This window comes from Protopterus annectens, chromosome 11.part0, assembly GCF_019279795.1.
Source record: "Protopterus annectens isolate FY-2018-M chromosome 11.part0, PAN1.0, whole genome shotgun sequence".
NCBI classification, from domain to species: Eukaryota; Metazoa; Chordata; order Ceratodontiformes; family Protopteridae; genus Protopterus; species Protopterus annectens.
Genome location: NC_056745.1, coordinates 212,956,155 through 212,983,658, shown reverse-complemented (window position 1 = coordinate 212,983,658; position 27,504 = coordinate 212,956,155). Strand labels below are relative to the sequence as shown.

At 43.7% G+C, this 27,504-nt stretch overlaps 1 protein-coding gene across 1 annotated transcript in view; it reads right to left on the bottom strand.

Annotated features, from left to right (window-relative positions):
* Window positions 1-27,504, bottom strand: part of USP44 (ubiquitin specific peptidase 44) — an 802,083-nt gene that overhangs the window by 330,539 nt on the left and 444,040 nt on the right. The gene's annotated exons all lie outside the window — the stretch shown is intronic.

Here is a 27,504-nt window from a genome sequence, read left to right as displayed (position 1 = left end):
CTGTAAATGAAAAAGAAAACACTATGTAGTGCAAACACTTCTAAATCTGCATAACTGATTAAATAAATTAAAGAAATTGCTCAAGATTTTTTTTTTTAATTTAGATCTCATTTTCAGCGAGAAAACAAAACTGAGCTAAGATCTCATTCCAGTAAAAGACTGCTGGTACACATAATAGGGAAACAAACAAGCAGAAAGGTGCACAATCAAAAAGTTACATGCATAATAGCACTCACAGTAAAACAATACTTGCATTAATACAAAGGCAATGAATCATGCAAAGGAAAATGTCAAGTACTTGCATGTAGAAAAATTCAGAAGAAAGCTACACAAGCACATACTCTAAATAGAAGATACAAAATGTTTGCTAAGCAGAACGACATGAAAACATTTTTGCTTGCATCTCTGACTGACTAAAGGGCACAAAATGGAAAAATCTGTGGAATAAAGGAAGCAAAGTTACTAAAAATAACAGATTTCTTGCCATATTAGTTGATCTACAAAATGGAGAAACCTCTTTGGTGGACTGACTGGCTGGACTTATCCTCTCTACCAATTAATAATCGGTATCTTCCAGAAAGTGAAGCCCTCAAGAATGGATGAATGTCTATGATGGCTCAAGCCCTAACACTACTCATTGACTACAGAAGCATTTTCACCCCTGCACCTGTCAATCTGCCCCAGGCTACTAGCATGCACCTTTGCACAAACAGGTTCACATAATCTTACTACGCTTGCAGAAGACCTATATAGAAGCCCAGCCACATTACCCAAAACTGGTGGCAGATTAAATGTCCTACATTAAGATTTCTCCACTTATCCCACATGAAAATTTGCAATTACCCATAGAGTCATCCAGACTGATTTTAAAGGCTACTAGAGCAGTGTTTTGATTTGATAATGCAAGGGGTAGCCTATTCCAGAACTGCAGGATACATGTGGTTAGGTACCTGTTGCACCAACTGCTGTTAAATTGTTAGGAAAGGATAGGGTTTCTAGAGCAGCTGTCTGCTCTACCACCGGTTATACTTACATGGAGAAGTTTGAAAAGTGCCATATTGTTCATAGCATAGAATGCTGTACAGAGACCACAGCTAAGGGATCTGTATGACACTGAGTAGGACAGGACTTTTACTCTTTTACAAGTAGATAAGGGTGCCAAGATTGGAGATCTTTTTTTTTTGTGATGAAAAAAAATAAAGAGGGTCATCATACTTCTCAACTGTCTTAGAACCACCAAAGTTATATGACTAATGTTCTAATACCTTAGTTTGCATAAAAAATGGAAACTCAATAGGGTTATAACATGGCGATTCTGGCAGTCATGTGGAGCCTTTAACTTCAAGGGGGCCAACTGCAGAAGTAAAAATGAAATTTAGCGTGGCTTATTTTATTGCTTTCAGTACTGCTAACACATTTTAGTTATCTTATGTGCTGAACATGATTCATATATTTTTAAGTTTTTTTAAACTATCTGAATGCCACAACAAGTATCTGTTTATACTCAGGTGGGTGAAACTAATATTTGCACGCATGCAGTACATGCCAACACTCTACTGATGCTCCACGAAGATGAAAACAATCAGCATCAGGATACCTGAAAAGCTGTGGAGGGAAAATGCATCAGCCTCAGGCTGCAGAGAGACATAATCTGTTCTTGATTTCCTAGAAAACACAGTTGTGTACATTTACCATAAATGTAAATATTCAAGTGTATTCACTGTTGCAGTCTTAACTGATGGGATTTCCTACCGTGAAAACTGTTGGCCAGCCAGACTACCACAGAATTTCCTCCTCCTTTCCCATTTAGAATCCTCTACAGGAAATGCTCTCCATAGTTTCCCACTTTTCACAGCTGTTTGAAGAGCTGCCAGTTTGTGCAGATGGCAGCACCACTACAGGTAATCTTATAGTATACTACTAAACACTCTCACTTAGACCTTTAAGTGACTCTCCCCTACTCCTTCCCATCTAATAAGAATCTCGTGTAATGGATAAGCACTTACCTGCCATCTCTGCTTCTGTCCAGGTGGATATAGGCATCCTGAAGCAGTGTAGTAACTGCCTTATGTTCACTGACAACCATTTAATTTTGGAACAGTGTGTGCAAGAGATTTAGATACACAATGTCATTGTAGGAAAAGCTCTCACATACCCACATGAACAATGCAAAAGTACAGTTGTGCACACTTACCATAAATGTAGATGTTCGCGTGTATTCACTGTTGCAGTCATTACATTTGGGTTATCTGCCTGCAGGTAGACCTCAGCCGGTCTGATTATCAAAGTCTTGGGTCCTGCGTTGGATGCTGTCTCTTCTTCCATGACGTCAGGTAATCAGGGGTATAAAGCATGCAGCCGATGCCATTACATCAGTTTCTCTTGCCCCAGATGTCAGGTGCCCCCATATAGTGGGAAGCAATTATATACAAGGTTACACTTCCAACATACACCGAACCCACAGACATTGCCAACATCCTAGCTGACAGGTTCAGCGCAAACTTCTCCCCCCCCCCACCAAAAGGGCAAATATCTATCCCAGCAGAGTGCTGCCCCCCTGACATCTCAGATGCTCAGGTAAGAGCTGCCCTCTCCAAAGCAAAAAACACAGCATCAATGGGAACAGACAGTGTCCCGGGCTGCGTCCTACATGAACTCCAAGAAGAGCTAAACCCAAACATAAAACTACTGTTCAATCTCAGCCTTACTACAGGATTTGTACCCAAAGAGTGGCATACAGCAACAGTGGTCCCTCTCCACAAAGGTGGTGCCTCAACGGATCCTGGAAACTATCACCCCATAAGCCTGACTAGCTTGGTCTGCAAAGCTATGGAAAGGATCATCATGGACCTCATAAATAAAGACATTGGGGACCTACAGACACTGGATCCTACCCAGTTCGGCTTTGTTAAGGGCAGATCCTGCCTCTTAAACCTGGTCGATTTCTTTGAAACAGTCACCAAGGCCATTGACGAGGGAAGGTGGTCCACACAGCCTACCTGGACCTCGCAAAAGCCTTCGATACAATACCCCACTCGGGCATTATAGATAAGCTCACCAGCTTAAATATAAACCCCTATGTCACTAGATGGGTTGCAAACTGGCTCAAGGACAGAACCCGCATGGTTAGAACTGCTGGAGCCATGTCAGACTCCAAACCAGTTACAAGTGGCGTCCCACAAGGCTCAGTCCTGGGACCTCTCTTGTTCAGTATATATTTCTCGGAGGTACAGGCCAACACGGAAGGACTGTGGCTGACCAAGTTCGCAGATGACTGCAAACTGGGCGCCATAATCGACTCTCCAACTGACACAAGCATCCTCCAAAAGGGCCTCATAGAAACAGACAACTGGTGCCAGAGCCATGGCCTTAAGCTAAACGCCAAAAAGTGTATAGTCATCCCCTTTGGCAAAACAAAGTGCCACAAATTACCACATAGGTGGTAATCCATCAAGTACAGAAGAAGTAATTAGGGACCTGGGGACCCAAGTTGATAGCAATCTCTCATTTGACAACCACGTGGCCAAAGTGGTTAGAAAAACATTTTATATAGCCCACCTAATCATGAAGGGATTCACATCTAGATCAGGGGAGGTCATCGTGCCTCTTTACTCATCCCTCATCAGGCCTATAATTGAATACAATGCCCCTTTTGGGATGTACCTTACCAGACACCTGCAGCAACTGGAAACACCCCAAAAGTACCTCACCAAGAGGATCAAAGGGCTCAAACAGATGCTATATGCTGCCCGGTTAAAGAACCTCCAGCTCTACTCAGTGGCATACCGCCTGCTCAGAGGTGATCTGTGCCTGACATATAAAGCCATGTCCAACCCGGAATTAATGGACATGCTGCACCTCAGAAACTCCAAATCCCATCGAGCTACGCGCTCGAGAGACTTGAACCTCAGCACTGAAATAAATAGGACATGTTGGAGGGACAGATGCATAACCCAGTGGCTCCCTTCACTCTGGAATAAAATCCCAGTCCAGGTTAGGCAGAGTCCCTCATTGACTTTCTTCAAGAGGAATCTTGATGAGTTGATGGGAGATCGTAGGTTTACCCCGAATATCACTTCTGTGTCACTGTTAGACAGAGGCACAGTATACTAACCTCGAAAAAGGGCATAGCAAAATTAATTTAAAATGGGTGGCGAAAGCCAAACACACTCTGGCTAGGCTTATAAATGCCCTAGGGCAGATAGCCTAGTATGAACCTAAAAGCAAATACACCAGAAAGCTTAAATATAGTAAACAAGAAGAAAAGTATAGCCAATAGATGTCAGGAAGCTGAAGGGAAGGTAACCAGGACTGCAACAGTGAATACACTCGAACATCTACATTTATGGTACGTGTACACAACTGTACTATGTTCTTTGTGTTTCACTGTTGCAGTCATTACATTTGGGTAGATTCCCAAAGCTAAGGAAGGGAGGAGGCAATTAAGAGAGCATTAAGACCAGCTAATAAGCTCTGCAAGACTGCAGTGGCAAAACCAGCTCTGGATTTAGAAAAAAATAGGCAAGTGGTAATGCTTGGTGAAGGTATGTACAGAGCTCCAGGTAGCAGCTTCTAGGATGTCCCTGGTAGGAACACCTCTGAGAAAGGCTGTAGATGCAGCCCTGGTGGAATGTGATCTTATCCCCTGTGGGGTAGGTTTTCCATGATGCTTATAGCAGAAATGAATGCAATAGCCTATCCACTTTTGAAATGGCCTTCCCCTCTGCCCCTGCAGCAAAGGCAACTAGCAACTGTTTTCCTGATGGGCTTAGTCCTGTCCAAATAAAATCTTAGTTGTCTGTGCACGTTCAAAGAGTGCAGTATTCGTTCTCCTTTGTTCTGTGTATTAGAAAAGAAGGTTGGTGAATGAATGGACTGATTAAGGGCCACACTGGATACCACCTTGGGCATAAAGGAATGATTGGTCCTGAGGGACACCCTGTCTGCATGGAAGATGATGAAGGGCTCCATTGCCATGAGGGCCTATAATTTGGACACTCTTCTTGCTGAAGTGATGGCTAGAAGGAAGGCTGTTTTCCAAGAAAGGAATTTCAACTCTGCAGTTGCTGCTGGCTCAAAAGGAGGTAGAGTGAGCTTTTCCAATACAAAGTTATGGTCCCAGGCTGGAGTAGGGGCTCTCCTGGGTGGTCTTAAATTTTTGGCCCCTCTGAGAAACTGCTTCAGCAGGGGGTGAGAGAAGAGGGGTGGTTCAGTATTGTAATGTGCTGAATGGTTCATAGGTTCATAGATTAGTATTAAGCTAACTGCCCTTGCGAGCCATTTTAAGCCTAGCCAGTTATCCCTTGTGAGACTCAAACCCTACACCTTGTGTTTGTAAGGCAACCACCTTAACCATTAGGCCACCCTCCCAACCAGGCATGAATTTTAATAGATGAGAAGGAAAGGTCCTTGTGGAGCATCTCTGTTAAGTACTGAAGAATATGTGGTAAGCTGGGCACTGTTGTGCCCATCCCCTGAGTCTGGCTCCAGGAACAGTATCTTTTTCACTTTTCAGCATAGGATTTTCTAGTACTAGGCCTCCTTGCTTCCAGAATGACATCCAGCACTTGCTTACTGAGGGAGAGTATTGGAGGGCTCAGATAATTAGCCATGCTGCAAGGTTTAGGTTATGAAGCTGAGGGTACAAAACAACGACCACAGTTACCACCAAATCTTTTAATAAAATCTCTGACGTCTCGGCCAAAGCCTTCAAGGAGAATAAAATGTGTACAAGTACCAAGTCTTATATACAAGAATAATTATACAATCAAACAATTAAATAATTAATTAATTAAGTAATGCCTTCCAATTGAACTCCTCATTGAGCCCATAAGGAGACATAGTCTTATATTTTAAAATAAACAATGCTTCTTTCTGTAATAAGACCGTTTTTATGTCCACATAACAATATGAAGACAACTTAACTTGTTCTAAAACAGCACCTTTAAGACCCACACTACTTTTTTTATGAAATTGTGCAAAATGCAAAACTACAGGACTTTCCATATTACCATTATTGATGTCCCTTACATGCTCTAACAATCTAGTTTTAAATGCTCTTTTTGTTTCTCCAATGTAAAATTTGTTACATGGACAACAAAGAGCATAAATTACCCCTACTGAATTACAACAAAATTGGTTAGCAGACCTAAAGCTAATACCATTAATAAAAGAAAAACTGGATACAATATATTTACAAGCTTTACACCTTCCACAAGGAAAGGCGCCAGTCCTACAAGGTTTAGTACAAATTTGAGAGGGAGGCATAATGAATTTACTTTTGACTAAAAATTTTTTTATATTTCTACCTCTCCGATAAGAGAATTTTAAATTAACATTTAACCATTGTTGAACATTTTTAGAAGAATGCAAATAAGACCAAAATTTACTGACTATATCAAGAAACTGATGAGTAAAGCATCCATAAGTAGTCACAAAATACATATTTTCCTTATGCTCCACACCATTATCATATTTAACCATTTTATTATGGAAATTATAACTATTTCCTATATCAGATAACTTAAACTTTTTAACTAGCTTATCAAAGCATTTACTCAAAATATCTTTATTATACCCCCTGTTCATAAAAGAATCCACCAAACACTTCATCTCCTTCTGAAAAATGTCAGGTCTGCCACAACGTCTGTGTATGCGTAACATTTCACCATAAGGTAACGCATCTATAGTGTGAGGGGGGTGACCACTAGTACCATGTAAATATAGATTTGTACCTTCAAATTTTCTATTAACTGAAGTAACAATATTCCTACCATCAGAAATATCTAGATTAACATCCAAAAATGGGACAACATGTCCTATTACCAAACCATCAAAATTCAATGAAAATCTATTATTATTAATGTCATTTACAAAGTCCCTAATATCCTTTGCTTCAGCATCTACCAAAAATATCAAATAATCCACAAATCTATAGTAAGCAATTACATGGGAATGAAAAAACTTATGCTTATAAATTATTTCCAGTTCAAATAAACCCATAAATAAATTAGCATACATGGGGGCAAAAGATGCCCCCATGGCCGTGCCTTGTAACTGCTGATATAATACCTCATTAAATTCAAAAAAATTATGAGTTAGACAAAAATAAAGTATCTCAACAATAAATTCTGTGGCCGGAAAATCACCTACAAAATATCTGACAGCCTCTATGCCAAATTGATGTTTTATATTAGTATAAAGGTTTTTAACATCAATAGTAAACCAAACCATTTTCTTATTTATTTTTACCCTTTTCATTTTTTTCTAAAAAATCAAAAACATCACAAATATAGGAGGGCAACTTATAAACAAAAGAAGACAAAAATTGATGTAAAAAAATTCCTAAATTATGCAAAAAATAAAAGGAACCTGATACTATAGGCCTCCCAGGAGGCCTGGATAGATTTTTATGTACCTTGGGTAGGCAATAAAACAAGGCCATTTTTGAGCCTTCTACCTGAAACTTTTTTTTAACATCAGTTGAACAAAAATAACCTAGTCTCACCCCTTTATTCAGCAAATCCAAATATTCCTGAATAGATTTTAAATATACATCTATAGCAACCACCTTATAGGTCTTACTATCCTTTAAATGTCCCATACACATAGATAAATAATCAGTAAAATGCATTACAACTAGTTTGTTTCCTTTATCAGATGGTTTAAAGATAATATCACTCTTTTTACCAAGATTTAATAAAGCTTGCCATTCATTACGTTGTAAATTGTATTTAACATTAGATTTTTTATCCATATACTTTCTATAATCTAATTCAGTAAAATAATTGACTAAACTAACAAACTGACACACCTCACTATTCAAATTACTAGGCATAAAATTACTATGAGTAGGTACATTGGTAGTATCTAATTTGCAATATGCATTAACAACCTCATCTGAAAAACATGAAAAAAAGCTATCACAAGAACTACTATTATTTAAATCATCCATTGAAAAAGATGTCATAGAAAAATTATTAAAAAAATATTTAAGCTGCAACTTCCTACCAAAAATATACATAACCTTCTGCAGCTCATGAAGACGAGTAACAACAGTGGGAATGAATTTCAAACCCTTATTAAATACAGACATCTCCTCACAGTTAAATTCATAACCGGATAAATTAATCACATATTCAGAAGCAACAGAATGCCTTAAAACATTTAAATTACATTTATCGTCTACCCCTTTTGAGTCCACCTTGTCCAAAACGTTGCCCACCTGGAAAGGAAGACTGGTCCCATGTCCGTTTCTGTCCGTGTGGGTTCTGAAAGGAGGTAGAAGCCTCTCCCCGAAATGTCGAACGAAAATTCTCCCTCTGTTGGGCCGCCGGTAATACTGGAAAATCAGATTCATAGTCCTCTTCTTCATAAGATGTATATCCGCCTTCCGACGCTGAGGAATAATGAGAACTATTCACCTGCTTGCCAGATTGAAACCTAACTTGTTTACGCACTTTCGTACGTTGAGCCCTTGACAAAAAAGCCCGATTGGCTTCATAATCACGTACGTCACGAAGCAGTTTTCCCTTTTTACGATCTATTAATGTAACTTCATAATCTTTAAGCTTTCTATTAGTTTGTTGTAAAAACTCATCAAAAGTTGTTGCAGGAACAGAATTTGACAAATCAGTATACATTTTTTTGATATTATTACACAGTTCCCTTTGCTTGAGTTGGTCACGTTCTATAAGAATATGCAGCCACTCCGTAACACAAACATGTGCAGCACTGACCCATCTCTTGTGAAAACCACAGTCAGAATCCAAAGAAAAGTCAAACGGAGTGGAAGGGTCTTTAAAAACTCTAAGACCCCTCGGAGTTGTTTCTGTCTCAACATACTTTTGTAGACCACATATATTATAATGTACTGCAGTCTCTTTCCACATCAGTTTCTCTAGTTCATCAAACAGTAGTTTGTTCTCTGCATTTACAGACAAGGGAACCTTCCTTCCGACACAGGAAAAGGGGTTAGAAGACCGCATTCGTCTTTCTTCCTCCCACTTCTCCCAAATAACATTATTGTCAATAGGCAGTCTCTGAGAAGTTGAACGCTCACCTCTATCAGATGAATTAGCTGAATTAACAAGGAAATTATCAAGAGACATTTGATTTCCTTCTCTAGTCTCTCTAAAAATCCATGGAAGATGGTACTGTGGATCAGAAGACATCAAAAAGCAACAACGAAAGCAGCCAAAAGCACAAAACAACGACCACAGTTACCACCAAATCTTTTAATAAAATCTCTGACGTCTCGGCCAAAGCCTTCAAGGAGAATAAAATGTGTACAAGTACCAAGTCTTATATACAAGAATAATAATACAATCAAACAATTAAATAATTAATTAATTAAGTAATGCCTTCCAATTGAACTCCTCATTGAGCCCATAAGGAGACATAGTCTTATATTTTAAAATAAACAATGCTTCTTTCTGTAATAAGACCGTTTTTATGTCCACATAACAATATGAAGACAACTTAACTTGTTCTAAAACAGCACCTTTAAGACCCACACTACTTTTTTTATGAAATTGTGCAAAATGCAAAGCTACAGGACTTTCCATATTACCATTATTGATGTCCCTTACATTCTCTAACAATCTAGTTTTAAATGCTCTTTTTGTTTCTCCAATGTAAAATTTGTTACATGGACAACAAACCTGTGGGGTAGGTTTTCTATGATGCTTATAGCAGAAATGAATGCAATAGCCTATCCACTTTTGAAATGGCCTTCCCCACTGCCCCTGCAGCAAAGGCAACTAGAAACTGTTTTCCTGATGGGCTTAGTCCTGTCCAAATAAAATCTTAGTTGTCTGTGCACGTCCAAAGAGTGCAGTATTCGTTCTCCTTTGTTCTGTGGATTAGAAAAGAAGGTTGGTGAATGAATGGACTGATTAAGGGCCACACTGGATACCACCTTGGGCATAAAGGAATGATTGGTCCTGAGGGACACCCTGTCTGCATGGAAGATGATGAAGGGCTCCATTGCCATGAGGGCCTATAATTTAGACACTCTTCTTGCTGAAGTGATGGCTAGAAGGAAGGCTGTTTTCCAAGAAAGGAATTTCAACTCTGCAGTTGCTGCTGGCTCAAAAGGAGGTAGAGTGAGCTTTTCCAATACAAAGTTATGGTCCCAGGCTGGAGTAGGGGCTCTCCTGGGTGGTCTAAAATTTTTGGCCCCTCTGAGAAACTGCTTCAGCAGGGGGTGAGAGAAGAGGGGTGGTTCAGTATTGTAATGTGCTGAATGGTTCATAGGTTCATAGATTAGTATTAAGCTAACTGCCCTTGCGAGCCATTTTAAGCCTAGCCAGTTATCCCTTGTGAGACTCAAACCCTGCACCTTGTGTTTGTAAGGCAACCACCTTAACCATTAGGCCACCCTCCCAACCAGGCATGAATTTTAATAGATGAGAAGGAAATGTCCTTGTGGAGCATCTCTGTTAAGTACTGAAGAATATGTGGTAAGCTGGGCACTGTTGTGCCCATCCCCTGAGTCTGGCTCCAGGAACAGTATCTATTTCACTTTTCAGCATAGGATTTTCTAGTACTAGGCCTCCTTGCTTCCAGAATGACATCCAGCACTTGCTTACTGAGGGAGAGTATTGGAGGGCTCAGATAATTAGCCATGCTGCAAGGTTTAGGTTATGAAGCTGAGGGTGCAGAAAATGGCCCTCCTGCTGGGACAGCAGGGAAGCGGTCTGAGGCAGGTGCCATGGTTCCAGGCAGTGACATACTGTGCAAGAGGCGGTAGCAGTGTTGGCGTGGCCAGTCTGGTGCAAAGGGAATTGTCCTTGGCTTGTCCTGTTTGATCTTCAGCAGAACTTTCAAGAGGAGAGGCAGAGGGGGAAAGGCATAAACTGAGAGGCTTTCCCAGGTGAAGGACAGGGCATCCACTTTCCAAGCTCGTCTGTGGGGAGTCCTTGTGCAGAATTTGTCCAATTGGTAGTTCTGAGGGGAGGCAAACAGGTCTCTCTCTGGGCTGCCCCATTTGTTTCTCAAAATGTTGAATATCTTTGGTTCCAGTTTCCACTCGTGTGGATCCATGAGATTTCTGCTTAGGTCGTCTGCCAGTGAATTTAGCTTGCCTAGCAGGTATTGAGCTTGTAGGTGCACTTGGCAGCTCAAGGCTGTGTTCCACAGAGCCATGGCTAGTCTGCAGAGAGGGTACGAGTGGGTTCCCCCTGCTTGTTTATGTACCACATAACAGTGGTGTTGTCTGTCTTTACCAATAATTGTCCTGGAAGAATATGGTTCTTGAAGGCTGTCAGAGAATTCTGTACAGCTAACATTTCTTTTTGACTGATATGCAGGTGCATTTGACTCGGGTTCCATTTGCCCTGAATGCACTGCCCTGCCATGTGAGCCCCCCATGCATAGTCTGATGCGTCTGTTGTTAGGGTTTGGGCGGCAGGGGGTAGGGCGAATGGCAGTCCCTTCTTGTGGTAGCAGGCCTCTGCCCACCAAAGGAACTCCGTCTTTATAGGTTCATAGATTAGTACTAGGCTAACTGCCCTTGCGAGCCATTTCAAGCCTAGCAAATTATCTCTTGTGAGACTCAAACCCTGTACCTTGTGTTTGTAAAGCAAACACCTTAACCATTAGGCCACCCTCCCTTTTTATAAGGAATGATATGGATCATTGCTTCTAGATCCTGAGAATGTTGACACCATAGGCTTTTTAGATACCATTGTAGTTTCCTCATATGCAGTCTTGCATATGGAATTAGGAGAATGCAGGAGGCCATGAACCTCAAGGCTTGCAGTATTTGCCCTGCAGATAGCAGGGTTTTGGTGGCCATTAGTCTGAAGTAAGTTGTCAAATGAATTTGTTTCTCTGTCGTGAGGAAAGCCATCTGGGAAGTTGACAGGGTACAAGATGTGATTTATTTTCGTTTATGGTGTACCCCAGACAAGTTAGCACCTTTTGTACAAATGCCAGATGATTCAAAAGTATGTCCTAGCTTTTCTACCTGAATTAGACAATCGTCCAGGTATGGGTATATTTGAATATTTCTTTGCCTGTAAAATGCAATGACTGGAGCTAGGCACTTTGTGAATACCCTGGGCACAGTAGATAAGCCAAAGGGCAGTGCAGAGAACTGATAGTGCATGTATCCTGCTTTGAAGAGTAGGTATCTTCTGCAAGATTCTCTGATGGAAATGTGCAGGTAGGCTTCTTTTAAATCTAGTGTTGCCAACCAGGCATCCTTGCTTAGCGCAGGAAGCAACTGGCGAAGAGTTAGCATCTTGAATTTTGGGATCACCAAAAAGATGTTTAGGATAGAAAGGTCCAGGATAGGACACCATAAGTTGTCTTTTATGGGTACCAGGAAAAGTCTTGAGTAGAAACCTTGTTCCTTTTCCTCGTCTGGTACAGTTTGAATAGCCCTTATGCTTACGAGAGAGTACTTGCTTTTCAGCCAATGCCCACTGATTTGGGGGTAGATCTTGCCAACCGTTTGGGGTTGGTAATGTGTGGAAGTGAAATCTGTATCCTTGGGAAACTATATTTAAAACCCATTTGTCCTGGGTAATGAGTTCCCAGTTTTTTTGCCTGCAGAGCAATCTTTCCCCCTAAAGGAGCAGTCAGTTGAGAAGTGCTTGGAAGTGTTAAAGTTAAGTCACTGAGACAGCTCACCACAGGGCGGTCGTCTTACTACTCCCTGATTTGGAAGTGGGAGCCCCGCACTGCTTAGTCCTGTGCGTACCCTGGGGCTGAAGCCTGGGTGTTCTGCTGGTTCTGGGTTTGGACTAAGAAGGCATGGAAGAGGCAGAAAAGGACCAATTCTTAGAGGGCCAATGCCTACTAAATCTTGGAGGCTGTACCTGTAGAAAATCTTTAACAGTTTGCATAGTTTTAGCTTTTTCCTCCATCTTTTTAAGTACTTCTTCTGTTTTGTTGCCAAACAGGGGGTCCTGATTTAAGGGAGCATCCAGCAATTTAGCTTTAACATGATCTGGCAAGGATTGCTCCTTAAGCCAAGCATGCCTTCTTAGTACATACCCACTGACAGCAGCCATGCAAGATGTCTCTAGTGAATCAAAACCACATTGCAAAGTATGTTTTCCAACTTGTTCAGCAGAATGCATTAAATCCTGTAAATCCTTATTCTCAGCACAGTCAGGAATCAACATAATTTTCTGTTTAAACAATCCAGTAATATGCTGCTGATATTTTAACATATGAAACTGGCAGTTTAAGGCCCTAATGGCCAAGGTTGCATATACCTTCTTACTACATCTATCCAGCACCCTGGAATCTCTATCAGAGGGGGTAGGATTTTTGGCAGTAGTAGCCTTAATGCCCTTAAGTCCCTGTGAAATGGTTTCAGGATCCGCAATAGGACTTTTAAAAAGGAACTTGTGAGAGTCAGGAACCCTGTAATATCCATCAGGTTTTCTTGGAGCAGGAGGTAGAGAGTCAGAGCCCAAGCTAGATTCCGAAAAGGCATCAACAATGTCTAGTACAGGAGGGACAGCTAAAGGCCTGTGTTGGGGCAGGAGTAAGAAATCCCTGAACCTCTCTTTAGAATCAGAATAATCCTGTCTTTCCCAGCGGAAATGCTCCCTAAGAGTATGCAGAGTTTCACGAAAAGAGAAATCCTCCGGAGGGGAAGCAGAGGGAATAGAGTCCTCTGCATCAGAATCCTCATAGGCAGAAAAGGGTAAATCTTGGTCATCAGAGGATACAGAAATTTCAGAATCCTGCTCAGACGTATCACAGGTAAATTCAGTCGGAGGCCTCTTGGAGGGGAAAGGCTGGCCTTCCCTGATTAAAGTAATAAGGTCTTCAGCCATTCTTATTATTTATCTTTTAGGCATAGAGGCCTGGCCATGCAGTCTGGGCGTCGTTTTTTTAGGCATGGTTCGAGTTTTAGGCCTTGAAGAAGAAGATGGCGTCGGTTTAATATGCAAGTCAGTAGGCCTGAATACACCCTCAAAAGCTGGTGCCTGCACAGCGGCTCCGAACCCATCCAAGGTAGAGACATCCACAGGTTTCACAGTTGAAGCATCTCGCGGCATACCTGACTCCGAATGGGTTTCAGTAGAGGCCTGCGAATCTGAAGTAGCGGGTATCAGGGGCTGCGAAAGCGCCTCACTGAGTACTGGCAAACTGGCGACTAGCTTAGGAGAAGCGTCGTCGGCAGCTTTGGACCTAGGCTGCCTGTCTCTGTCTTTATCTTTGCGTTCTTTCGGAATGTCGGTAGTCGGATTGCTTAATGAAGATATATCTGGATAATTGAGTCGAGTACCAAAATATTTAGAGGCGTAAACATACCGACGCCGAATAGTTCCCTTTTTAAATAAGGCACAAAACTGACATCGAGGTACGTCATGTTCAGGGCCTACGCAAGGAATACAGTATGAATGAAAATCTTTATGAGGTATTTGCTTTCCACAAGAAATGCAATTATTAACTTTTACTGACATCAGTTTAGAGCAAGAAAAAGTTTCCCCAACGGGGTACTTAGCTTTAGTTGAAGACTTCGGTTCTGAAACTTGAAAATGAAAATTTTGGAGTCGGCCGACCGGTACTTGCGAACTGCTTCTGCTTCAGGCACCACACGGCGAGAAAGACTGATGTAATGGCAATGGCTGCATGCTTTACACCCCTGACTACCTGACGTCATAGAAGATGAGACAGCAACCGATGCAGGACCCAAGACTTTGATAATCAGGCCGACTGAGGGCTACTGCAAGCAGATAACCCAAATGTGATGACCAACAGTGAAACATGAAGAACACATGATAGTGCATGGAGCCTGCCTTGAAGCGTAGGTGATTCCCTTATTGGAATGTGCAAGTAAGCTTCCTTTAAGTCTAAGGTTGCCAACCAGGCATCTTTGCCTAGCATAGGAAGCAGCTGTTGAAGTATTAGCATTTTGGAATTACCAAAAAGAAAGGTGTTTAGAATTGAGAGGTCCAGGTTAGGACGCCAGGAGCTGTCTTTTCTGAGTACCAGGAAAAGTCTTGAATAAAAACCTTGTCCTCTTTCTTCTGCTGGGACAGGTTGAATAGCCCTGATACTTAGAAGAGAGAGAACCTGCTGTTGGGCCTCTGCCCACTGATTTGGGGGTAGGTCCGGCCAACCATTTGGGGTTGGGTAGGGTGTGGAAGTAGAATCTGTATCCTTAGGAAACTATATTCAAAACCCATTTGTCTTGTGTAATGAGTTCCCAGTTTTTTGCATGCAGGGCGAGCTTTCTTCCTAAGGGAGCAGGGCAGTTGAGCACGGCTTGGAAGAGTTAAAGTTAAGTCATGGTGCCATTTTTCCATATAGGGGTGCCTTACTACTCTCTCCTTTGGAAGTGGGAGCTCCCCACTTCTTAGGCCTGTGCATAGCCTGAGACTGTAACCTAGGTGGACTGCTGTTCCTGGGTTTGGACTGAGAGGGCCTGGAAGAGACTGTAAAGGACCACTTCTTTGAAGGCCAATGCCTACTAAATCTGGGAGGCTGTACTTGCAGGAATTATTTAACAGTTTGCATAGATTTAGCTTTTTCCTCCATCTTTTTGAGGACTACTTCTGCTTTGTTGCCAAACAGGAGGTCTTGGTTTAAGGGAGCATCCAGTAATTTAGCTTTAACATGCTCTGGCAAGTTTTGCTCCTTAAGCCAAGCATCCCTTCTAAGTACAAACCCAGTGACAGCAGCCCTGCAAGATGCTTCTAAAGAGTCAAAACCACATTGCAAAGTATGTTTACCATCTTGTTCTGCAGAATGCATTAACTCCTGTAATTCTTTGTGTTCAGCACAATCAGGAATCAACATCATTTTCTGTTTGGTAGTCCCATAATATGCTGCTGATACTCTAACATATGAAACTGGCAATTTAAAGCCCTAATGGCCAAAGCAGCAGATGTGTATACCTTCTTATCCCATCTGTCCAAGGCTCTAGAATCCCTATCAGAAGGGGTAGGATTTTTGTCAGCAGTAGCCTTAATGCCCTTTGGTCCTTGTGAAATGGTCTCTGGATCCGCAGTAGGACTCTTGAAGAGGAACTTGCGAGAGTCAGGTACTCTGTAATACATGCCAGGTTTACTGGGAGCTGGAGGCAAGATGTCTGGGGAAAGGCTAGATTCCAGGAAAGCATCATATACAATGGCTAGAACAGGAGGGATAGCTGAAGGCCTGTGTGGAGGAAGGAGTAAGAATTCCCCAAGTCTCTTCTTGGAGTCAGAGTAATCCTGGCTTTTCCAGTGGAAATGCTCCCTAAGAGTATACAAGGTTTCACCAAAAGAAAAATCTTCTGGAGGGGAAGCAGAGGGAATGGAATCCTCTGCATCAAAATCCTTACAGGTAGATAAGGACAAATCTTGGTAATCAGAAGAAACAGAAATATCAGATTCCTGATCAGAAGAATCAGAAGGAAAATTAGTTCTAGGTCTCTTAAGAGGGGGAAGGTTGGCTTCCCCTAATTAAGGCAATAAGGATTTCAGCCATTCTAAGCATTTGTTTTTTTAGGCATATGGGCCTGACCATGCGGTTTTGGACATCAGTTTTCCAGGCATGCTGCGAGTTTTAGGCCTGGATGAAGAAGATGGTGTAGGTTTAACATGCAAGTCTGTAGGCTTGAATACTCCCTCAGATGCTGGTGCTTGCACAGTGGCTCCAGACCTATCCAAGGTAAAGACATCCACAGCTCCATAATCGAAGAAGCATCTCGCGGCATACCGGACTCCAAATGGGTCTCAGTAGTAGGCCTGCGAATCTGAAGTAGTGGGTATCAGGGGCTGCAAAAGCACCTCACTGAGTACCGGCGGACTGGCGACTAGCTTAACGGAAGCGTCGTCGGCATTTTTGGAGCTATGGGGTCGGTCTCTGTCTTTATCCTTACGTTTTTTTCGGAATATCAGTAGTCGGATGGCTTACCGAAGCCATTTCTGGATAGTTATACTGAGTATCAAAATAATTTTCTGCAAATATAGCCCGAGGACGAATAGTTCGGGGGTTGAACAAGGCACAAAACCAGAATGTTTTTGCCCTGTGTAAATAAAATTGTAACTGTCTATGAACATCCACATGTGGAGTTTGTATTCCATCTTGTTAGTAAAATTAGGAAAAAACACAGGCAAATTAATGGTCTGTTTGATACTGACTGGTGATGCCACCTTAGGAAGAAATGATGGATTGGTTCGAAGGGAAACCCTACCTTTGTGAAAAATCATGTAAGGAATCTTGATGGACAAGGCCTGCAATTCTGAAACCCTTTTTGCAGAGGTAATAGCCACCAGAAAAGATGTTTTTCAAAATAAAAATTTCAGATCTGCAGTCGCGGCAGGCTCGAAAGGTGGAGCGACCAAAGCTTGAAGAACCATAGTAAGGTCCCATGGGGGAACAGGATCTTTGACTGGGGGGCGTAACAAAAAGGTGCCTTTGATGAAGGCTTTACACAGAGGTTAAAGAGATAGAATTAATGCCCACATGAAAATGAGAGATGGCAGTCAACTGAACTTTGACAGTAGAAGAACTAACTCCATGTTGAAAAATATCAGCTAGGAAATCAAGAATGGCGGAAATAGGAGCAGTGAAAAAGTCTAATCTCCTTTGAGAGGCCCAAAAGGAAAAACGTTTCCACTTGCTGCGATAAACCTTCCTGGTCGAAGATTTATGAGCAGCCGCCAGAATAGATCTAACTAAGGAAGATAGTCCAGGAGTCCTAGCAATCACGGGAACTGGAGCAGACAAGCTGTGAGCTTCGGGCTGTCCAGATTCGGATGAAGCACCCCCGAAGGCTGTGAAATTAGATCCTGAATGGGATCTAGGATCCAAGGCGGAGCAGAAGATGAGACCAAAGGAAGGGAAAACATACCTAGTGAGGCCAGAATGGGGCAATGAGGATCACTATGCTCCCCAGTCGACGAGCTTTCTGAAGAAACCTCGGAATGAGAAGTACTGGCAGGTAAGCATACAGAAGACTGGGAGGTCAAGCATGAACTACAGCGTCTCTGGGGGACTCCCCTGACAGGGGGTTCAGAGAGAAAAACCTTGCTGCACTATGCACTGGAAGGAGATGCGAAGAGATCGCAGCAAGGCTGACCCCATTCACTGAAGATCTGTTCTGCTACTGACAGATTCAGAGACCACCCATAAGGCATCAGAATGGTCTGACTTAGCCTGTCCGCTAAAATGTTGGACTGTCCCAGAATGTGCGTTGCGATGAGAAAGCGACCGGTGGAGATCGCCCATTTCCACACTCTCATGGCCTCCTGGAGGTTCTAAACATTTTTATGCGATAGTAAAGTATCGTGGAGGTCTAACGAGCACATCCAGTCGCTCTCTTGCAATTACGGCACGATGGACTGTAATGTGACCATCCGGAACTTCTCTTTAGCAACTGACAGGTTCAGGGTAGAGAGGTCCAGAATGGGCCTTTAGTCCCCCGTTTTCTTTGGCACCAAAAAGAAAGTACAGTTGTGTACACTTACCATAAATGTAGATGTTCGAGTGTATTCATTGTTGCAGTCATTACATTTGGGTAATCTGCTGGCAGAATGCCCTCAGTCGGCCTGAATAACAAAGTCTTGGGTCCTGCGTCAGTTGCTGTCTCCTCTTCCATGACGTCAGGTCGTCCAGGGGTATAAAACATGCAGCTGACGCCATTTTAATCAGTTTTTCTTGCCCCAGATGTCAGGTGCCCCCCAAATGGGGAGAATATATATAAATAAACTGTAAATATATAAATGCACTTAAGAAACAAACTTTACCTTCAACAAAAAGCAAATACACCACAAAAGGCTTTTGAGTATAGTGAAGGAAAGAAAGGTATAGAATGGGGGATGGCGGGTGGGTAACCTGGACTGCAACAGTGAATACACTCGAACATCTACATTTATGGTAAGTGTACACAATTGTACTATGTTCTTCATGTTTCACTGTTGCAGTCATTACATTTGGGTAGAATCCCAAAGCTATGGATGGGAGGATGGAACTAAACAGCATTAGGAGCAGCTATAAGGCCCTGCAGGACTGCAGTGGCAAAACCTGCCCTTGATTTAGAGAAGAGAGGTAAATGGTGATGCTTTGTGAATTTATGAACAGAGCTCCAAGTTGCAGCTTCTAGAATGTCTTTGGTTGGGACCCCTCTGAGAAAAGCTGCTGAAGTGGTGGCAGCCCTGGTGGAATGGGATCCGATTCCCTTGGGCACAGGTTTACCATGGTGCAAACAGCAGAAACGAATGCAGTGGCTTATCCATTTAGAAATAGTCTGCTTTGACATAGCCTTCCCCTCTGATCCTGCAGCAAATGCTACCAGTAGTTGCTCAGACTTTCTTAGAGAGTTTGTCCTGTTTAAGTAGAATCTTAGTTGTCTGTGTACATCCAATTAATGCAGAATCCACTCCTCCTTGTTCTGCGGATTTGGGAAAAAAGTTGGCAGGTGAATGGTCTGGTTAAGAGCCACACTGGATACCACTTTAGGCATAAAGGAAGGGTTGGTCCTGAGGGCCACCCTGTCCGGGTAGAATAGAATGAAAGGCTCCACTGCCATGAGAGCCTGTAGTTCCAAAACCCTTCTAGCTGAAGTAACTGCCAAAAGAAAAGCTGTCTTCCAAGATAGATATTTTATATCAGCAGTAGCTGCTGGTTCAAAAGGATACAGGGTGAGTTTTTCCAGCACAAAATTGAGGTCCCATGCAGGAGTTGGTGCTCTCCTGGGAGGCCTTACATTTTTGGCCCCTCTGAGATACTGCTTTAGCAGTGGATGAGAAAAGAGGGGAGGATCTGTGTTGTAATGAGCTGAGATGGCAGAGGCATGGATTTTTATAGAAGAAAAAGATAGGCCCTTGTCAAGCATCTCAGTTAAGTATTATAAAATCTGAGGAATATTAGGCCTTGATGTGTCTATTCCTTGTACTTGGTTTCAAGCACAGAATCTCTTCCATTTATCAGCATAAGATTTTCCAGCACTAGGCCTTCTGGCTTCCAAGATGACATCCATCACCGGTTTACTGAGAGGTGTGTTTTGAATAATTAGTTGATTAGCCATGCTGCAAGATTCAGAGTTTGTAGCTGAGTGTGCAGAATTTGATAGTTCTGCTGAGACAGTAGATGAAGTGTTTGAGGCAAGTACCACGGAGGAAGGTGTGACATATTCCTTAGAAGCGGGTACCAGTGTTGGCGAGGCCAGTCCAGGGCAATTAGAATAATTTTTGTTTTTTCCTGTCTGACTTTTAGTAAGACCTTGGAGAGTAGAGGCAGAGGGGGAAAGGCATAGACTGATAGGTTTTTCCAGCTGAAGGAGAGAGCATCCACTTTCCATGCTTTTTTTGTGATGAGTTCTAGTGCAGTGTTTGTCCAACTGAAGGTTTTGGGGAGAGGCAAACAGATCTATGTCTGGGCTTCCCCATTTCTGTGTTAACATGCTGAAGATTTGTGGATCCAGTTTCCATTTGTGCGAGTCCATAAGATTTCTGCTTAGGTCGTCTGCCAGAGTATTTTGCTTTCCTGGCAGGAATTGAACTTGAAGATGTATTTGGTAAGTCAAGGCTGTGTTCCACAAGGCCATGGCTAGTCTGCAAAGGGGGTATGAATGAGTACCCCCCTGCTTGTCTATGTACCACATAACTGTGGTGTTGTCCGTCTTAATCAGTAGTTGTCCTGGATTAAGTAAGTCCTTGAAGGCTGTCAGAGCATTCTGAACAGCTAGCATTTCTTTCTGATTGATATGCAGATGCATTTGGTTTGGGCTCCATTTGTCCTGAATGCATCTCCCTGCCAGGTGGGACCCCAAGCATAGTCTGATGTGTCTGTAGTTAGGGTTTGGGTGGGAGGGGGTAGTGTGAATGACAGTCCCTTGTTTTGGTGACATGTCTTTGCCCACCAAAGAAACTCCTGTTGTAGGCAGGGAATGAGAGGAATCATTGTTTCCAGGCTGTGACAATGCTGACTCCATAAACTTTTTAGATACCACTGAAGTTTCCTCATAAGCAGTTTCGCATATGGAATTAGAAGAATGCTTGATGCCATGAACCCCAAAGCCTGCAGAATTTGTCTTGCAGATAAATGGGTTTTTGTTGCCATTTGATTGAAGTATGCTGTAAATTGTATTTGTTTGACTGTTGTGAGGTAAGCCATCTGGGCAGTTGTATTCAAGCTTGCACCCAGGAATGTAATTATTTGAGATGGTACCAGTTGTTATTTCTTTTCGTTTATGGTGTACCCTAGGCATGCTAGAAGCCTTTTTACAAATGCCAGATGTTGAAGAACAGTGTCCTTGTCCTCTGCCTGAATGAGACAATCGTCCAGATAAGGATAAATTTGAATGTTTCTTTGTCTGCAGAATGTAATTACTGGTGCCAGGCACTTTGTAAAGACCCTGGGTGCAGTAGATAAGCCAAAGGGCAGTGCAGAGAATTGGTAATGCAAAAAGCCTGCTTTGAAGTGGAGGTATCTTCCGCAAGATTCCCTTATTGGGATATGCAGGTATGCCGCTTAAGTCTAGAGTTACTAACCAAGCATTATTGCCTAGCATAGGCAGTAGCTGTTGTAAAGTCAGCATTTTGAATTTTAGAATGTCCAGGAACGTGTTCAGAATCGATAAGTCCAGTATTGGATGCCATAAATTGTCTTTTCTGGGTACCAGATAAAGTCTTGAATAAAATCCTTGCCCTTTTTCCTTTTCTGGTACCAGATGAATAACCCCACATATTCATGAGGGACATGACTTGTTTCTGGGCCTCTGCCCACTAGTTTTGTGGCAGATCCGGCCATCCATTTGGAATTGGCAAAGTATGGAAATTAAATCTGTACCCCTGGGATACTATGTTTAATACCCACTTGTCCTGGGTAATTAACTGCCAATTTTGAGCATGAAGTGCTTGTTTCCCCCCCAAGGGGGCTGCCAAAAGATAAGTGCTTGGAGATGGTAGAGGGAAGTCATTGAGACTGCTTACTATAGGGATGTACTTCGTTACCTCCAGATTTGGAGGTGGAGGCACCCCATTGCTTTGACCTGTAAGATCCCAGTGATTGATATCCGGAGCCTTTTGAGAACCTGGATTTGCCCTGATTGACTCTGTTGGACACAGGAAAGGACCAATTTTTAGTAGGCCAGTGCCTACTGAACCTGGGTGGCTGCACTTGTAAGACATATTTTACAGTTTGCATAGATTTAGCTTTGTCTTCCATTTTCAAAGGGGCATCCAACAATTTAGCTTTAACATGATCAGGCAGATTTTGCTCCTTTTGCCAGGCATGCCTTCTTATCACAGATCCAGTAACGGCGGCCCTACAAGAGGCCACCAAGGAATCAAAACCACATTGCAAAGTATGCTTTCCAACCTGTTCCGCTGAATGCAAAAAATCTTGTAAGTCTTTATTTTCCACACAATCAGAAATCAACATCATTTTCTGTTTCAGTAAGCCCAAAACATGCTGTTGATATTTAAGCATATGAAACTGGCAGTTTAAAGCCCTGATTGCCAGGGATGCAGACGTATAAACCTTTCTTACCCCATCTATCCAGCGCCCTGGAATCTCTATCAGAAGGGGTAGGATTTTTGGCTGTAGAAGCCTTTACACCCTTGGGACCCTGAAAAATGGTCTCAGGATCAGCACCCGGATTTTTAAAAAGAAATTTGTGGGAGGCAGGGAATCAGGAGCCATGCTTGATTCCGAGAACACATCATCAACAATATCTAAAACAGGAGGTATTGCCAAAGGACTATGCTGAAAAAGAAGAAGGAAATCCCAAAGCCTCTTTTTTGATTCAGAGAAGTCTTGACTCTCCCAGTGAAAATGTTCCCTTAAAGTATGCAAAGTCTCTCCAAAAGAGTAATCCTCAGGAGGAGATACAGATGGGATGGATTCTTCTGCATCAGAATCCTCATAAGGTGGGATAGAAAATTCCTGATCAGAAGAGGAATCAGAAGAAATGGAAACCTGATCTGAAGATTCATAATCAGTGCCTTGACTAGGCCTCTTAGTAGGGGGGGGGGGGGTGGGGGTTGGTTGGGAACCCCTGATCAAGGTAGTCAAATCCTCAGTCATTTTGATAATTTGATTTTTAGGCATAGGGGCCTGAGCACGTGGCTCATGCTTTGGTTTTTTAGTCATAGACGTTGTTTTTGACCTTGTTTTTGTTGGTGGCATCGGTTTAATATAAAAATGTTGAGGCCTGAAAACACCCTCAGAAGCCGGTGCCTGCTCAGCAGCTCCGGATCCTTCCAAGGGAGAGACATCCGTGGGTTCAATACTTTGCGAATCTCACGGCATACTGAACTCCGAATGGGTCTTGGTAGAGGCCTGCGACTCAAAAGTAGCGGGTATCAGGGGATGTGAAAGCGCCTGAGTACCAGCGAACCGGCGACTGGCTTAGAAGAAGCTTTGTCGCCGGTTTTGGACCTTGGGGGTCTGTCTCTGTCTTTTTCCTTGCGTTTTTTGTGTACTCCGGTAGTTGGATTGCTAACTGACGACATTTCAGGGTAGTTAAATCTAGAGCCAAAATAGGTGGAAGCAAAAATATACCGACGCTTAATACTGCATTGGTTAAATTTAGCACAAAACCGACAGCAAGGCAACGCTGTGATCAGGGCCTAGGCAAGGAATATAGTACAAATGAAAATCCTTATGAGGTATTCGCCTCCCACAAGTAATGCAATTATTAACTTTTACAGACATCGGTAAGGAGCAAGAAAAAGGTTCCCCAATGGGGTACTTAGCTTTAGTTTGAAGACTTCGGTTCTGAAACTCGAAAACGAAAATTTCAGGAGTCGGCCGACCGGCACTTGCAAACTGCTTCTGCTTCTGGCACTGCGCGGCAAGAAAGACTGATTAAAATGGTGACGGCTGCATGTTTTATACCTCTGACGACCTGACGTCATGGAAGAGAAGACAGCAACCGACACAGGACCCAAGACTTTGCTATTCAGGCCAACTGAGGGCAACCTGCCAGCAGATTACCCAACTGCAATGACTGCAACAGTGAAACACGAAGAACATTCTAGAGTAGAAGCCCAATCCAGACTGATCGGGGGGGGGGGGTTTCGATGGCTCGTTTTTCTAACAGCTAGGAAATTTCCTGTGCTGCCCTTTGCGTGGGTGGTATGTCCGGGAGGTGTCTAGGAGATTTGGGGGAACCCACGAAGTGGATAGAGTATCCTCTGGATATGATTTGAAGCACCCAGCAGTCCGCTGATATGGACTCCCATACCGCTAGGTGCATGGACAATAGTCCCCCGACTGCTTCCAGAGTAGAGCAGAAGTGCAACCTCTCAGGGTTGCTGCCCGGGTCTGTCCGAGAAAGGTTCTCGAGCCCCAAAGTTCCTAGGACCGCTTCTGCCTCTGAGCCGGCGTCCATTCAGTCCTCCTCTGCCTCTGGGGAAAGAAGAGCCCTGTGTCCCCCAGGAATACTGTTACTTCCGGAACCACATCTTCTTTTGCCCTCTCTGGGAAAAAGACCTTTGAGGGTTAGAGAAGTGGATCCCGACAGCAGACAAGTATCTTCCCGTCCTTCTCACTCTGGACTAATGTCTCCTTGACGGTCTTACCAAAGAGTGTAGAGATGTCATAAGGGGGATTGGCAAAAGACACCTTGAAGGGTTTGGAAAACTGACATAACCTGAGCCAGGCATTGTGCCTCATGGACACGCCGGACTCAGCTGCTCCTTCCATAGCATACGAGAGGAGTCGCATGGATGTGTTAGATACTGCTTTTAAAGTGGCAATCCTCCCGGAGAACGAAGCCTTGTCCTCTTGCGACATGGATTTGGGGGGAGACTCTTTCAACTCCTTTACCAGGTTACAATGGAGTCTGGTGACATGGGCCAAGTAGTTCAACGCCCTAATCGAAAAGGTAGCTGAAGCATACACCCGCTCCCCTAGGCGGTTCCATCATCCTCGACCCTCGGTCAGGAGGGTGAACCAAGGAACTTTCCTGCACAAGTTCCTTCTTAATGGCTTCTGCTACCGCCATCGAGTCTACGGGGGAGTCCTTATTCCAAGCTGGTCTGTCTAGGGGGGGGGGGGGCTTAGGATCTTATCAGGTCTTTTTGGGATAGGTTACATGGTGTCTGGTTCCTTCCATGCCCACGAGGTGACCAGATCCACCAAAGGATCTGCGGTAGGGGACACCCAGGAAGTAGACGGGCCCGTGCCGAAAGCCTCCAGGAACACAGACTCATCAGAAGAAGGTTTGGGGCAGACCAACCTCCCAGTTGGCACAGGATCTCCATGATGTCTCCAAAGGAGACATCCTCGGGAGGTGACCTAGGGGAACCCTTTCCATCATCTAAGTCCGTGTCCTCGGTAAGGGACTTGGGGGAGTCCAAGTGCCTCCTCCTGCATGTATGCTTGCGAGGTACCTCTCTGTTGGGGCTCTCTGGGGGGAGCTCGCAAGCCACTTGTTCCTCGAGTGGGACCATCTGGGGCTCTTCGAGAACGGGCTGTCCCTCTGGTAAAACGATTGGGACCGTAGACAGAGCCGAGGGGGCGGTCAGGGGTCTCAATCTGGTGGAGAGAACCCTTTTTACCACATCGAACGCCGAAGGAGAGCGAAACTCCTGAGAAACCAATAAGTCTCCCCGAGTCCGACGAGAGCTTCGAGGGAGGGAACTTGGCCAGACAAAGTCAGAGCTGATGAAAAAGTTTCCACTCTCTCGGATCAGACACCCAAGCTCCAGCTTCGAGAGCGGCTCGGATCCGGACTGGTCGGATCAGAAACGCTCAAGGCAGCTGTCAGTGTCGTGGAAGCAGGTACCATCGGCACCGACCCCCTGACCAAAGCCAACCCCGGATCAGAGTACTCTGAACCCGAGGGACGGATCGGAGACGGAGATATAGATTGAAAAAAGAGAAGTGAGCTACCCCCTCCCGAGGGAGGGGAGGCTGACAAGACCCCCATCTGGATCTGTGTACGGATAAAGCGCCTCATCATTTTATCCAGATCTATATCAGACAAGGACCTGATGGGACTGCGACAAGGCCACGGACTCCGACCTGGTGGGTTGGGGCACCGAGGCCCGAGAAGCTGGATGCGTCTCCTCCGGCTTCAGGGAGAACCTCGGAGATCGGAGCCAAGGGGAGTCACGGATCTGTGGTGTCTTAGTAGGAGAAGCGAGGTCCAGCGACCTCTTTCTCTTTTCCCTCACCTGCGGCTCTCTCTCCCCCTCTCTGCCTCTTTTCTGCTCTGCTACCACAGGCTTTGGTACAGGAGGTTGAGTCCCAGCCTGGGAGGGAGGAGAAGCCAGAGGAAGAGAGGAGGGAGAGGCGGCCACAGCAGCCGCTGTGACCGAAGCCGGAGACGAGAAAACAAAGGTGGGCAATGCCCAAGCAAAAAACACACAGTGTGGCCATCCGCTGGGGATAACGTATGTCCACACTCTGTGCAAAGCTTGAAAACAAGCTTTTCAGCCATACTATTTAGTAGAAAGATAACCTAATAAAAACAGGTAGTTACTTTCTAACTAACACACACACACCCACTCACCACACTAGTATACAGAAAAACACTGAGGGGGGAGGGTAAGCTACAAACTACACAACAGTACAAACTACTTAACTAACCTAAAACTCGACGCATCAAGTGAGGGGAAGAGAAAGGGTACCTATACAAAAACGAACTCACAAAACTCTGAAGAAAAAGTTTACTCACAGAGCTGTTACCCACTAGCTAAGTTGGAGCTCAAGAGACACTATGCTGAAGCTATTCGTGGCAAACAAGATCTGGGGATGGAAGGCAGTGGAGGTGTATTATGGGTAAGGGGAGGAGTTTGGAGCTCAGAGCTGATGCTAGTAAAAGTTGCCAGCTCAGATCCGATCCGGATACGTAACCCACAGGTTGAAGGCCAAATGAAGTAAACTACTTCAGATGCCATATTTATTGGTATGCTTACTAATTTCAGGGGCAGTCTACATTAAATTTGAGAGCAGACATTTTATAACAGCAACCGGTAATTTTCACATACTATCTTTACATGGTTTATAAATGTCTCCTGTTTATCTGCAACAGACAGCTAACTGCCTTAATCCTACAATGGTTAAAGTGCACACTTTTTTCTTTTTAACTGTCTAAAGTACAACTCTCTATCATTTAGCAAAGTATTATTGGCCATTGCTTGAATTTTCCCTCAATCCACTACAAATGATCAGGTTTCACTGGCAGCAAAGGGTGAGAGTCAAGTCCCAAGAAGGCACTCGTGAAAGGAACAGAGGCTCCCAAAGCAGACACCCAAAAATCCATCACCTCAAAACAAAACACATGCAACACATACTTCAATAAATCAGTGTGTCAACCAATCACAGCCCTTAAGGCCAAACACCTTGCCTGATACACTAGTAATAGGTGATTCTATAGTCAGACACACTGATGTCCCGCTGACCAGGCTGAACAAGGAGAAGGTGACTGTGAGCTGTCTATCGGGAGCTAGGATCCGCCACATAACACACGCACTCAAGTCACTCCAAAGCAAGTACAAATATGACTCCGTCATTGTCCATGCTGGTGTGAATGACCTGAGACGTACCTCCCTGGACTACATGAAAAGAGACATAGAGGAGCTCTCCGAT